This window comes from Camelus ferus, chromosome 10, assembly GCF_009834535.1.
Source record: "Camelus ferus isolate YT-003-E chromosome 10, BCGSAC_Cfer_1.0, whole genome shotgun sequence".
Taxonomy (NCBI): Eukaryota; Metazoa; Chordata; class Mammalia; order Artiodactyla; family Camelidae; genus Camelus; species Camelus ferus.
The window spans coordinates 8,513,960-8,529,395 of record NC_045705.1 but is presented as its reverse complement, the minus strand read 5'-3'; the positions used below and the strand labels follow the sequence as shown (position 1 = coordinate 8,529,395).

The 15,436-nt window shown below is 44.5% G+C and overlaps 1 protein-coding gene and 1 long non-coding RNA gene across 7 annotated transcripts in view; one reads left to right on the top strand and one right to left on the bottom strand.

Annotated features, from left to right (window-relative positions):
• AMOTL1 (angiomotin like 1) overlaps positions 1-15,436 on the top strand; it is a 164,308-nt gene that overhangs the window by 40,936 nt on the left and 107,936 nt on the right. The gene's annotated exons all lie outside the window — the stretch shown is intronic.
• LOC116666311 overlaps positions 1-15,436 on the bottom strand; it is a 28,741-nt gene that overhangs the window by 1,124 nt on the left and 12,181 nt on the right. The window contains exon 2 of one of the 2 annotated variants that reach the window (XR_004323077.1): positions 4,415-4,432. This is a non-coding gene — a long non-coding RNA (uncharacterized LOC116666311). Of the gene's footprint in view, positions 1-4,414; positions 4,433-7,104; positions 7,116-15,436 lie in introns of those variants that run through there. The other variant, XR_004323078.1, reaches the window with a different exon arrangement.

Below are 15,436 nucleotides of genomic sequence, written 5' to 3'. Positions count from 1 at the left end.
GTGGAAAAAGAAGTCTGTCTGTAGATGAATGCTGTATTGAAGGAGTCCTCTGATGCAGAGTCCAGAATATGCCCTCTCTCCTGTGATAGTACCATTTTCCAAAGAGCCAAAGCCATCCCTCTTCATCATCTTTCTATAGTCCCACCCACAGGCAGAAGTGATGGCCATCTGAGGGGGTAAGAAAGGATGCATGGAGAGCTGGGATGAACCCAGATGTGACCATGTCTGTCCCTGTCTAATAACTTTTATCAACTTCCCACTCCCTAGAGGATAGACATTGGTTGGTTACCCATAGGAGGATCCTCATGATTTGCATCGCCCACCCACTAAAACCTCCTGGTTACATTGAACTATGGGACAGTCCTCTAAATTCAGCTCTGTTCCCTTTGCCTGCCTTTCCTCCCCCATCTTCCTTCCTCCCCTGGCTGGTTCCTACCCTTCCTTCAAAACGAAGCCCACGTGTCTTGTGCTCCTAGTGGTTCTTAACCCTGCACATTAGAATCAGGGAAGCTATGAAAAGTCCTGAGACCAAGTCCTAACCCTGACCAATTACTCTGGAGTCCCTGGAGTGTGGACCCAAGCATCAGTGTTTTATTAGTGTGGCTTTTAAAAATCGTATCGCAAGTGATTTCTTGGTGACAACCAAGCTTGTGAGCTACTGTACTTGGTTGTGGCCACCCCATTCTTCTTTGTAAATCTAGCAGCCAGCCCAGTGCCTGGCACACAGAGGTCTTCAGTAAATGCTTATTGAATGAATGAGTAGGGTCCCAGCCGGAATGCTTTATCTTTTCAGAGTTATCTTTAAGATTGGCTTCTCTGTCATATCAGTGCCTCAGGGCACCCGAATCCTTTAACCTTTGACCTATATCTCTCGCTTATTGTTCATTCCTTAGGCTTATCCTGTTTATTTTCTTTCTTAAAGATTGAAGTTTGAAAACCACTTTTTAACTGGGGAAAGGGGGAGGGAAAGGATAAATTTGGGAGTTTGGGATTTACAAATGTTAGCCAGTATATATAAAAATAGATTAAAGAAAAAAGTTTCTTCTGTATAGCACAGGGAACTGTGTTCAATATCCTGTAATCACCTTTAATGAAAAAAACATGAAAGCGAATATACATATGCATATGTGTGACTGGGACATTGTGCTGTGCACCAGAAATTGACACATTGTAACTGACTGTACTTTAATTTAAAAAATGAAAAAAACAAAACAAAACAATACTTTTTAGTATAAACATAACACCTGCTTACTTTAGAAAATTTGGACATTAGAGAGAATGAGGGGAAAGTCCACCCTCTCACCATCCAAATGCACGTGGGTCCTTGTTTCCTTCCCTTTTCCTAATTTGCTGCCCTTCGGGATTGCCTGACCCTCTGGTACACCTCAGTGAGCTCCAGCTGCTGCCCTCTTCACTCAGACCCTGTGAGCTTTCCTGAGTCCCGAAAGGAGCCCTCCCGAGAACGGCGTTCTTGGGAGCGACCAGGGCTAACTCCCCCGGGGCCAGTGTACCATGAGAAAGTGCTATTCTTGCCTTCTTCATTCCAGCAGGAGGTCTGGGTCTTCTTAGAATAAATGATAACATTTGTGTGGTTTCTTTAAAATAATAACTTAAGTGTTTGCCAGTCTACCCCCGACCCTCCTAAAATATGAGATGAGACTGCATTGCCAGATAATGACACTTCTGTCTGTCAGAGTGCAGCAGCTGGTAAATGTAAAATTAGTCAGGATAGGCTAACCGCTGTAACAAATAACCCAAGCGTCAGTGAGCTTACCACGATGAGGGCGGTGTCTCTTACTTGTGTGATAGTCTAGTGTGAGCGGTCGGAGGGCTCTGCTCCATGTGGTCTTGGAGGACCCCAGCCATTTTCCCTGCCCTGGCTCCACCATACCCTAGCGCATCAGGCTCTTTTACTGGCTCCTTTGCATCCATTTGGCAATAAGCATAAAAGGTGAGCAAGACAAAGATATGCTCAGTGATGGTTGTCTCAGCTGGGAGGTAATATACACACCCACCCTTGTATTCCAAAAGTGGGAGGTAGTCCCAGAGCCTCATCCAGATAGAAGGATCCTGGGAAATGTAGCCTAGAATGTGCCAGGAAGAAGAGAAGATCACTGAAGTGGTGGTCACTAGCTCTCTACCAGTCCTATGTCTCTTACTGCTCTAACCACAATGACTAAGCTACATCTGGGCCATGTAACTACTACTTGGTCTTTGTATTGTTTAGGATACTGGTTTGGCAGCTACAACAAAGGCCAAAATGACAGTGATTTAGAGAAGAAACTAAGTTAAATTCTCCTTCACTTACAGCATAAGCGGCCCAGTGCTGATATGGTGGCTTTGTTGTCCTCTGATAATCCTCAATTGTAGCTTCCATGTGGTGGTCCAAAGTGGCTGCTTAGATCCCACCATCACATCCACCTTCCAATCCATAGGAGAGAGAAAAAGGAGAGTGGAGGACCTAACAGAAGGCTGTGCACATTATTTCGTTTAGATTCTTTTGGCCTGAACTTTAATCAGAGGGCCATACCTAGCTCCAAGAAAGCTGGGAAATTTGGGTGGGAGTAAGGTGGGTTCTATGACTGGAAGAATGAGTAAGATGCAGGAGGAAAGAGGTGCCAATAACTAGTAACTTTTTTTGTTTGTTTGTTTCTAATAGATTTTATTTTTAGAGCAGTTTTCTGTTCAAAGCAATACTGAGCAGAAAGTATAGAGATTTCCTATACTCTCCCTGCCCCACCTATGCATAGCCACTACCCCCCATTAACATCCTCCTCCAGAGTGGGATGTTTGTTACAACTGATGAACCTACATTGACATGTCATTATCACCCGAAGTCCATAGCTTACCTGGGGGTTCATTTTTGGCAGTATACATTCTTTGGATTTGGACCAATGTATAATGACGTGTCTCCATCATTACAGTAACATACAGAGTATTTTCATTGCTGTAAAAATCCTCTCTCCCCCACTTATTCATCTCTCCCTCCACCACAATCCTTAGCAACTACTGATAATATTTACTGTCCCCGTAGCTTTGCCTTCTAGAATGTCATGGAGTTAGAATCATTTAGTATGTAGCCTGTTCAGTTTGACTTTTTCCTCTTAGTAACATGCAGTTAAGTTTCCTCCAGATCTTTTAAACAAGTTACAGGAAGCACATCTTAGTGGTTGAGAGCATGGATTTGGAGTCATACTGTGTGGATTTGAATTTTGCTCTACCTCTTACTTGCTTTATGACCTTGGGCAAGTTACTTAATCTCCATCACTGTTTCCTCACCTGTAAAATCGTGTGTCGGCTCTTCTCTGATGCACATCGAGACCCACTCGCCATCTTTCACCACCCTGCTCTGTGCCCGGGGAAACTTACCTTTTGGAATGTATCCTCTGGCTTCTGGTTGGATTCGGCCAGCGAGTGGTACTGGCAGGATACTGCAGGGTGGAAACCAAGAGGTGGCAGGGTACTTAGTCCCTTCCCGTCAGGCTGTGAGATAGTAAGGCTGGATTATTCCAGACCACTCCTCCCTCTCCTGTAGCATCAGATCTTGCTGGATTCGGGAACCTCCCCTTCCGACTGAGGGGCGGTAGCAGCTCCCCATGTGGCTAGCCCCAGCGTACTCCTCCATCGTCTGTTTGCCCTTAACCCTGCCCATCACACTTTTGTCTGCAGTCCCTTTGTCAGACTCTCTGCAGTCACTTTTTTGGAGCATACCATCCTTTTCTGGTTAGGGCCCCGACTGATACAATGGGGATGATGATAGTACCGGCCTCAGACCATGGTGCTCAGGGGCAAATACATTTTAGAGTGAACACTTGAGTGTAGTAACCATCACTGAATGTTTACTGTGTTTCATGTCCCTAGGCGAGTGCTCTGATCCCTTTAGGTGTGGTCAAAACCTTCCGAAAGACTTGATTTTTAACATATAAATTAAATAAGATGGCCACTCATCTCCTCTTCTCCACCTGTGTTAAGAGGATGAAGCAAGACTCAAGATTGTGAACAAATCTGTCCCTGCATCCAAAGTTTCTTCCCTCCCCTCATCTGGGGATGAATAAGGAGAAAGGTCCCAGGCTTTTTATTCACCTACTCTGTGCCGGGCGCTTTACATGAGTGAACAGTCTATCCGGCCTCCCAGCTTGGAGTTTACATCATGTCACCCACCTTGATAGCCCAAATGCAATGATTTCCAAGGATTTCCTGATCATATTCCCAACAAATCAAGTATTTTTCTTAAGCTCCCCCCCCCCCATTTGAGGTCCAGAAATTCTCAGGGGTGCTTGTTCGTAGCCACAGAGTCAGTTCTGGCTTTTCTAGCCTTTTGCCAAGGGAGCTGGAATTCAGATTCACCTTATTGAGGCCAGTGGACCCCTTGATGACTGCTCCATGTCCTCTTTCTTCAGAAACCGGTGGTCACAGGATACTGCCACCGCTGCTGCTACCCCTGGTCAGATCAGAGCCCAGAAGCTTCGCATTTGCCTGCTGGGGGTCTGACTGGCTTCCCAGGGTTCTACTCTGTGCTGGCCACAGGGACAAGGATGCCACTCTCCTGTGTGTTCTTTTAGCCAGAGAATGTGCCCAGGTCCTTCTAATTACTGCACAAGCCCCAGACTCACCGAGGGTCTGGGATCAGGATGGCTGCCTGCCCAGCTCTGATCTGGTCTCCAAACAGCCAGGGCCATTCACCCAACCCCTGGGTCCACCCCCGACGTCTCCACCCCTGGAAGCCTCTCAGTCCTGCCCTCCTCCTCCCGCAGCCCACAGCCCTGAGTGTAGCTTCTGAGAGGGAAGGGAGTTCGCAGCCAGTTTAACTTTTTCTCAGGGTGATTGACAGTGGAAAATTCAGTTCCCTTCACAGGAAACCTCACCCTGCGGCAGGGGTGTGGTCTGGCCTCCTGGCTCCAACAAAACAATGACAGAATGGTGCAGCATTGTTGTATTTCCCTAAATCTGGGCACACAGCCTCTTCTACCATTGATCTTGTTGAGTTTATCAGCTCATTTCGTCCTCAGAACAACGCAGTGAAGCAGAAGGAATTATTTTCACATCATGGAGGAGGAAACAGAGGCTCAGAGGGGTTAAATTAGCTGCCCGATGTCACACAGCTAGTTATAGGCAAAACTTCTATTCAAAATATAATTTCTGACTCCAGAGCCAATCAATCTCTGTTTCAGGGGGATTTGGTTGTGGGTTGAATATAATAAATTATGGGAAAGTAACCAGCACAGGGGCTGGCAGCACAGTGTATGGCTGTTGAATAAATGAATGACCAGTAGGTGCTCAAAGCCATATACATTTTTTTTTTCTTTAGATCACCAAATAATGATTAATATGCCCCAAAGGGATTTTCCATAACGGGACCAGAAGCAACAACCAGAAAAAGTCTTCCTAGCTTCCTCCAGTCAGTTCCTGCTCCTCCTGACTGTGTTACAGCGCAGAGTCCCTGGGACAGGAAACCTCTATGGTTTCCTGACAGTGCCAATGCCGTTCCTAAAGGAAACTGCACCTTTGCAGCCGCGTAATTTGGGGCATGACAGTGGAAGCCTGGAGAGGGATCTGAAAGCAGAACTGAGAGCAGGTGGACTTGGGTCCGGGTGTAAAACTCATCTCCACTCCCTTAATGTTTTGTTCGCAAAGTGATACTACTCATTGCCCAGGAGGTGAGGTTTTACTGCAGGGTGTTCTAGTTGGGAGAGAGAAGGGACTAGGAGTTGGGGGAAATGGCAATCAGTTTTTGGGGCTGAATGGTTATCTACCTTGGTTAAAATTGCAAGGAAGGAGGTATGGAATAGCGGGATAAAACCACACACAGACACAGAGGAAAATGGAAAGGGCATCTGGTGGAACCAGGTGTTTTACTCGAAAAGGATAGGGCTGTTTTAAACACAAGCATGACTACCTGGAAATGACAGTATTTCATCAATTGTTAAGGACTTCTGGAGTCTAAAGAGTATTCAGTAAACAGGTTGATCTGTTCACGAATGCTATGATTATGGTGTCTGGGTCGCATTCTCGCTGGATGATCATTCTGGAATATGCCCTGTTGCTTTGGTTTCTCTCAAATCGGTTGTGCTTAGGATGGGCACATTAAAGTAGCTTGCTGTCACTCGTTTGCTGTGTGTGTGTGTGTGTTACTCCTGCCCCATTCCTCCCTTCTCCTCCTTTCTCCCTCTCTGTCTCTCCCCCTCCCCCATCTCTGCCTCAGTCTGTCTCCTCCCCGGCCCCATCCTCCTTGCTGCCTGCTGCCTTTTCTCATCTTAAGTTGGAATATGGACAGAAAAGGCAGTGCTTGCCTTTCTAGGGCCCTCTGCCAGCAAAATGGAACAGGTCAAATTATAAAAAAGGATGAAAAAAGAATGCTCTTTGGCAAAATGGGGGAAACAGATGTTCAAGGGTGATTTTGCTGTCTTGAGCTGTCTGCTGCCGGCTGAAAGGCACTCCTGACGGGATGGCTAGATACAGACATTCATCATCACGGCACATGTGTGGTTGCTTTAATGTCAAGTATGTATATATATTTACCTCTGCCTGTTCTCCTCTCCTCGCGACCTTTGTACTCCCACATCCAGAGCTGGCGAGGTCACTGGCCACCTGGTAGCCAGATTTATTTTCAGCCTCTTCTCAGAGGGTTTTTTTTTTTTTAACCTACGAGGAAGAGTGGACCTGAAGTGCTTTCAGGTCCCTGTTGAACAGTGAATATTTTCTGGAAACTTTAGGTTCTTAAGAAAATAGAGAAGGAACCTGTGGGTGCAGAACCAGGTCTGACGTGAACCCTATCGAAAGGTCGGGGTTGAAGGCAGGCTGAATATTGCAGGATTCCTCCTGGAACTTGGGACCTGCCAGAGGTCCTTGACTTCTGTCTCCCAAAGGCTTGCGACTTACTGGCAAAATAAAAGTCCATTGTGTACCCTGGTAGTTGGCCGGCCAGAGACTCAGACCATCTCCTTTAAAAAATATTTCCCTTTTGGCTCTAAAAGCTATTTCCACCACAGACGCAGGAGGGGGATTCCAGATTCTGAACATTTGCTATAGACTAAGGAGTATGGCAGGCACTTTCTGTGCCTTGTGTGGGTTAACCTTGTGTGACCACCTCCTGCCTCCACCCTCAGTGGTTCCCCCTGTCATGTAAGAGTGTAACTAGGATCAAATGAGTTGTTAGAACAGTGCCCGAAAAGTGACCAGCATTTAATAAATCTTACCTTTATTTCCCTGTTTTCCTTTTTTCCTGCCTGCCTTCACTTCCCTCATCCCTTTCTAGTATGTCTGCCTTCCCTGAGCTCCATTCTGTTTGTTTTCCCCTATTCTCTTCATCTAGTGACACAGAAAGAAGAGAAAAGGGAAAAGAGAATCAATCACAAAAGTCTAAGGCTTGAGGCACCACAAGCCCACATAGTACCTTTGAGCAAGTTGGAAAAAAGCATTTCCTCCAAGTGGATGGAGAGCAGAGACAGTGTTCCCAGTTTAGCGAGTAGCAGGCAAGCTAGGTTTCTGCCCCGTACCCCTGCCTCATTCACTCCCCGAGCCCAGCACTCTTGTGCAGTGAACAACTTATACAACTGGACATGGTAGCCCCCATTCCCCGCTCTAAGCCTTCTCATGGATTCTGCCCCGCCCCCCACTTTTTTGGGAACTCTTTCAGTGTTGTGTAAATATGAGAAAGACAGAATTTTTTTTTTGAAGAATTCTTTTAAAATAAATTTCCCCTAAATGATTTACATTATTTCCCCATGTTCTGATCTCCTGAATAAAAACTGCGTCTAAAACTTGCCATACTTCTGCCATTAGTTAACCAAAATTTATTTACTCCAGTTCAAATGACATTACAAAATGCATTATAATATTTGTGGAGTGCTTTTCATGCACTAGGTATCTTGCTGAGAACTTTATGTTTGTCATCCCAAAACAGTCCTGTGAGGCAGGTACTATTGGTTTCCTCATTTGAAAGGTAGGGAGCTGGAGCGTGGACAAGTTAAATAACTGGCCAAGTCACACTTGGGAAGTGGTAGAGCCAGACTCTGAGCCCAGCTCTCCTCTCTCCTGCTAGGATTCCTAACCTCCATTCTGAATTCCAGAGCAAGTTACTAGAACCCAAACCCCTGATTCTCAGTGGCAGCTTCTTGGCAGAACCAGGATTTGCATCCAGGCCTGTTTGACTGTAAAATTATGGGCTGACCCATTTACAATACTGCCTACAACTTGCCATGCACTGCGGGCTTGGCTGGGGGACACAAGGGTGAATGAGACACAATACTTCCCACAAAGAATGGATCACCTAACTTGGGGACAAAGACCAATGAACAGAAACCTTGACAATATGGAGCTCTGGCTCCTCCAGGCCAGTGGGCACTTACTGACTGTGTGACCTTGTGCAGGTTATCTAACGTCTCTGGGCCTCAGCCTCCTCATCTGTGACAGGGGAATGCAGATGCCTCCCTTATAGGGTCATTGGGAGGGATTAAATGAGATAATATATGCAAAGTGCTTAGCACAGTGTTGGCCCTCCATGAGTGGTTGCAGTTCTTTTTATTATGGTGAGTGCTATGAAGGAGGTATTCAAGAGGGCAAGGGACCCCAGAGAAGAGGAACTTGACTCAGTCATAGAGGTCAAGGGGAGGCCAGACAGGCTTCCTGGAGGAGATCCATCCTTCACAGCATGAGCTGCAAGAGGAAAGGTACAGGGCATGAACAGATCATGTCTGCCTTAGGACAGCTGGTGGCAACCACAGTCAGCTTGTCCTCTGGGGTCCCTGTAATTGAGTGCTGAGTACTGGAGTCCAGGTGAGTGAAGCGGAATCTTCTCCTTCGTACAAGCCTAGACTTACCAGGGAAACACTACAAAGCAGGACTGTAACTTCATTAACTCCTTCCTCAGATGCTGTGCACATCCTGGATGCCTCTTGGGGTCTGTTTGCCCCTTAAATTTGGCATGGTAGGGTTCAATGGAACAGAGCTGTTACACCATGTTCTTTTTGTTTTGTTTTGTTTGATGGAGGCACTGGGAATTGAGCCCAGGATCTCATGCATGCTAAGCACGCACTCTACCCCTGAGCTATACCCACCCCCGCGTTCATTTGAATTTCCCTCCTTTCCCCATTATTACCATCATTATTGTTTTTTACGACTATTAGCTTGACATTCCACACTATTTGCCAAATGAGACACCCAGGGATCCTCTAAAGCAGGTAGAGGGATGTGACCCATGTGACCAAATATTTATCTGAATTGGCAAAATCTAAACTGGGGATCCAAAAATATAGGATGCCTAGTTAAATTTCAGATAAACAGCGAATGATTTTTCTTTTGTATACATATGTCCTTTGCAATATTTGGGGTGTAATATACTAAAAATTCTCTTCTTTATCTGATACTCAGATCCATCTGGTGTCACGTGTTTTACCTGGCAGCCCTGGGTGTAGGAGCGGCATCCGGCGATGCTCTCTCTGCACTGGATTTTAGCTTGCTCTGTTAGGAGGTGTGGTAAAACAGAGCTCAGTGCCTGTCACCAAGTCTTTTGTCCCTACCAGACTCCACTTAGGTGCTTACATCCATGAGACCTGATGGCTGATGGGTATGCTGCTTTATCACCTGAATGAGAAAGCGGTGGTTGGAAATGAACTCTTCCTACAGCAGAAGTTCTGAACAACTTCAGGGATCTGACGCATGTTCCATTTAGTGTATATGTACACACAGGGCAATGCCTGCTCCAGGTGGGGGCTACATGGCTTCTGGAGTCTGGATATAAGGTCTTGATTGTCTCCATTCTCTCTTGTCACAGAAGCTCAGGTCTGATCTACTCTGTTCTGGAGAGTCAGAGCATCTTACTGTCTTCATAGGAGGGAGCACCCTGTGCCCTCCTTCCTTAATACCTGGTGCCTCAGCCCAGGCTGGACTGTCACAGAGTGGGTGTTGTATACACGGGGGAGGTGGCTCCTGCCTCCTGACAGAACCTGGTTTGTTGTTATGCAGTGGTTATTATTATAACAGTTTCTTTATAAGGAGCTGAAACTTGGCTTCCTGTTTCTTATACCCAGTTGTCTTATGTTTTGCCTTCTAGAACTTTCAAAAAAATTTTTTTTTACTGTGACCCAGCATAAAGATACATTTTACATTTAGACTCACACAGATTTTAATATAAAATGAAAACAGGTTTCATGGACTAGCAACTACCTTTTAATTAGATTGGCTGCATCTGATCTTTTCCATTTTCTTCTATCTTATTTATTTAAAATGCCGATTAACCTGTTCAGTTGATTTCCACAAATGGGTTGCCAACTACTGTTTGAAAAACAATGCTCTGGAGTATTTATAGCAAATATAAAGTCTGTTCCTCCTTTCTTTCTGAAAGCTCAGGAAATACAAGATGGCTATTGAATTGTATTTTAATCTTCTCTTCTCTTTACCAGTTCTCTTTCTTCATATGCCCTGGTTTCTCTGTCCATTCCCATCCCGCTCAACCTCTGCTGAGTGCTTTCTAAGAGCAAAGTTTCGTTCTTGCAAGTTGGCACTGAGAACTGAGCATGACCTCATACATAACTTGACCAGTACTTGGTGGAGTGCGATTATCAGACTCCTTGACCTCAGCCCCCTACCCAAGTTAATATCACTCCATTAATCAATACTCATTGGGTATGGTTATGTAATTCTTTTAAATTTACCTAAAATACTTAATCTAGCCTATTTTTTTCCTGTTTTGTCTACAAGGGTATCTGGATATATTTTTCCTAATTAAGGTAGAGAGGCTCAAATCAAGATGCCCACCATTCATATTTCTTGGATCTACAATTAAAAATTCCCAGACTCAAGAAATGTCAACAGAGGGGAGGGATATTGGCCCGTGGCAGAGTTCATGCTTAGCATGCATGAGGTCCTAGGTTCAATCCCCAGTACCTCCATTAAGAAAAAAAAAAATTAAAAATAAATAAGCTAAAAAAAAAAAGAGAGAGAAATGTCAACAGAAGGAACTGACTGTCGAGCACCATCTAGTATAGCTATAATTAAAGCTCCTCTAAAATGACCATATTTTGAAGGAAAATGGAGAACAGGTTAGTAATCATAGCTAATAATGGTGGAGTATGTGCTATGTGACGGTGCTGAGAGTTTTATGTGCAACTGACTCATGAATTTCTCACAGCCATTTGAGGTGGATACTATTGTAATTACCACTTATCAAAAGAAGAATCACTGAGCTTAGTCAAGTCAAGGAATTTTGCCAGTCGTATAACTAATAAATGGCAGTGGGGTAGCTGAGCCCAGGACCATTTCGCTTCTCAGCCTGTGTTCTAAAACACTTAACGGCACCCCACCCTTGCTGTTAATCTAAGTAACATGCTTAGAGCAGTGCTTTTGTGGCGGTTAATAGAATTTCCTCCCTCCCCTAAGGAAAAGGGAGGAACTGAGTAGCAAATTCAGGTCCCTAGCAGCCCCCAGCAGTCTGTGAAAACAGTCTGGACCCATCACTGACTGCATGGGGTTAGGCCTCAGAGCGCTTTGCAGCGGGGCCGTGGGTCTGGAGCCGGGGAGCACCTGTCCTGTCCAGGTGAGCCTGGAGGAGGAACTGTGGGTTTGGGAGGCAGAATAAGTGTTCAGTCAAGAGCAAGAGCTCTGCTCCAAAAAACAGGTTTGAATCCTGACCCTGTCACCTTTTTCGTCCCATTTTTTTTTTTAATTGAAGTATAGTCAGTTTACAATGTTGTGTCAGTTTCTGGCGTACAGCATGTTTCAGTCATACATACACATACATACATTCATGTTCTTTTTCATTGTAGGTTACTACAAGATATTGAATATAGTTCCCTGTGCTATACAGCAGGAGCTTGTTTATCTGTTTTATATATAGTAGTTAGTATCTGCAGATCCCAGACTCCCAGTTTATTCCTTCTCACCCTCTTCCCCCTCTGGTAACTGTAAGTTTGTTCTCAATGTCTGTGAGTCAGTTTTGTAAAGAAGTTCATTTGTGTCTTTTTTTTTTAGATTCCTCAAATGAATAATATCATATGGTATTTTTCTTTTTCTTTCTGGGTTATTCACTTGGAATGATGCTCTCCAGGTCTTTCCATGTTGCTGCAAATGGTACCATTTTATTCTTTTTTTGTGGCTGAGTAGTATTCCATTGTATAAATATACCACAACTTCTTTATCCAGTCATCTGTTGATGGACATTTAGGTTGTTTCCATGTCTTGGCTATTGTATGTAGTGCTGCTATGAACACTGGGGTGCATGTGTCTTTTCGAATTAGAGATCCCTCTGGTATATGCCCAGGAGTGGCATTGCTGGATCGTATAATAAGTCTATTTTTAGTTTTTTAAGGAATTTCTATACTGTTTTCCACAATGGCTGCACCAAACTGCATTCTCACCAGCAGTGTAGGAGGGCTCCCTTTTCTCCACACCGTCTCCAGCATTTATTGTTTGTGGACTTTTTAATGAATGGCCCTGTCACTCTTGAGCCATGTGATCTTAGAAGATTCCCCTAACCTGGCCCAGCCTCTTCCCCTCATGTGTAAAACATGGATAATGATGCCTGCCTTGGTAGGTGTTATGTATCCATGGAATGAGATAATGTCTGAAATCACCTGGTACAGAGCAGACACTATTCTGTACACACTCACTCAAGACAGAAGACTGGGTTTTGATCATGCTCCTCCTCCAATATCTCTTGCCTGTTCTCTCATTTAGGTTGGGATTCTGAGTGCATGGAACTGTAGGTCCCCAAATGTCCTAAACCAGTGGTTCTCAAAGTGTGATTTGTGGACCAGCAGCAGCAGCATCAAATGGGAACTTGTTAGAAATGCAGCTCTTGGGCCCCACCCTGACCTACTGAACCAGAAGCTCTGGGGTGGGGCCCAGCAGTCTGTTTTAACAAGCTCTTCTGGTGCCTTCGATACAGCTGACATTTAAGAACCACTGCCCTTCTGGCGCTGAGAATTCTGGGTCTTCCCCTGTTTTCAACAGGACTCAGTCCAAGGCTCTAGAGAGATGGCACCTTTCGTATAGATGTTGTGACCAACGTGGAATTCACCTTCAGGTTGTTTCCGTTGAATCCTTTTGTTATTTATCCCCAATTGGTCATTTTCTGATGTTCCTTTTCTCTCTTCCACTTAATCCGAAACTTATATTGTATATACCTTACATCCTGCAGGTTGACTAGGAAGGGACCATTCCCAGATGCTGGGTAAAGGAGACTGGTAACTTTCCTAAGGATCTCATCCCTGGGTCCTCAGGACTGGACCCCTGCGGGCTTTCCTCCCTTTGCCTTTTTTTTTTTTTTTTTTTTTTTGAGAGGGATGTAGTGATTACCTTTATTTATTTATTTATTAAAAATTTTTTTTTTATTGAGTTATAGTCATTTTACTATGTTGGGTCAAATTCCAGTGTAGAGCACAATTTTTCAGTTATACGTGAACATACATATATTCATTGTCACATTTTTTTCTCTGTGAGCTACCACAAGATCTTGTGTATATTTCCCTGTGCTATACAGTATAATCTTGTTTACCTATTCTGGATATGCCTGTCAGTATCTATAAATTTTGAAATCCAAGTCTGTCCCTTCCCACCTCCCGCCCTCTTTGCCTTCTTTAAGTTCCCCCTACTCTTTGAGCTCTTTGTTGCTTCAGGATCTCCGCCCAGGCTGTTTGCTCAACTGGAATGCTCTTCCCCATCTTTTCTTCACCTTGGAGAAGCCTTCCCTTTCCAACCCCTTTGAGTAGCCACCCTCTCCCTTGTTAGTCTCTGTTACTGCATCCTGCTCCTTTTGTTCATCACACATAAGCCAATTTGTAACTATGGATTTATTTATATACATTTCCGTAGGCAGAGCCCTTAGCAGGGTATTCAGGTACCTAGTGGAGTGTGTGGCTTATTCAATGTAATCGATAATATTTTTTGAATGAATGAATGAACCATTGCAGCTCTCACATAGCTCTGCCATCGTTCAAACTCTATTGTGTGTTAATCCTTTCAGTTTTCCTTCCATTTAGGACTCAGTTTTTTCTAGTTATTTCTAATTATTCCCCTCCTGACTGTGGACTTTTCTGAAGACTGTTCTGCTTAGCACGACACTGACTCTGTCACTGACACACAAGAATTCCTGATTTCTGGATGGGTCACTTGTATAGGACGTGAATTTTAACTTACCCTCCCCCAGAAGTTGATGCTGCAAAACAAATTCTTCTCCTGAATTGAACCGTTCAGAGAGGCTGGAGCCCTTGGGAATTGTGAGAGCTTCCCCACTGCTCTGTCTTTGGCCTTTAAAAGTACAAGACATGCTGGAAGATGTGCTGGTCTTTAGTGCATATTCTAGAAAGAGAAAAAAACTCCTATGTAGTCCGTGGAAGGAACATTCTTCTCACTGTTCTTTCTAGCTGTGAACAGAGATGACATGCTTTCAGAATAAAACACACCAGCATCCTTTGAAAAATGGAGACTACAAGGGACCTTAATTAAATATGAACATTCTGATCGGAGTTATCTCCAGTTATTGGGACAATCCTTGTTTTTAATAGTGATTTTATGGTGCTATGGTTTTAGAAACTCAATAGGATTCCAGTTTTAGGAAAATAAAAAACCACGGATCTATACCATCATTGGAAATAGAGTAAAACCTAATTTGTTTTTTCTTCCTAAAGAGAGAAGTAGGAAGAAATTGCCATAGCATGATATGCTGTAGGAATAAGAAAACTGAGGCTGCCTCCTGTTAGTATGTAGGATTCACCCAGCAACTCAGTGATAAATATGGTTAGAAGCTTGGGAGCCTGGAAAGTGGGCAACATTAACTACTCAGCTAACTCAGTTGAGTGGTTCTCAACCGGGGGCAGTTTTGCCCATAGGAGGCGTCCGGCAATGCCTGGAGACATTATTATTTGCCACAACTTGGAGTGGGGGGTGGGGGACTGCCACTGGTAGTGAGGGGTAGAAGCCAAGGATGCCGCTAAGCATCTAACCATGCAGCAGGCAGTCCTCACAGCGAAGAATTATCAGCCCCAAGTGTCAACAGGGCCAAGGCTGAGAAGCCCTGAAATAACCAATCAACCAAGCAGTCTGGGCTTTCAGTATTCCCAAGGTTTCTGTAATAAGAGAGCAGGTAACAATGAGAAGGGTTCTCATCCATTAAACACCGGCGACATGCCGGGCTCTTTATATTCAGAGCTCCTGAGGGTCTCAGTCAGGCTCTGACCCCAGGTGTGTTTGGGGTCAATGTCTCTACTCTTCCTCCTTAGCTGTTTTGATGTAGGTGCATTTTCCATGGATGTGACAGTATCCATCCTCTGCTTTTTTGTCTTTTATATAGATTAAATTATGTGTTTAATGCATATTAGGTTATACACTCCGAGGAGAAAGCCATGAGGCAGGAAGAGACCAGTGTGTCACTATGGGTGTGAAGCTGAAAACATCCAGACAAACAGGTCTCAGGTCCATAACTCACTACCTGAGCCAGACG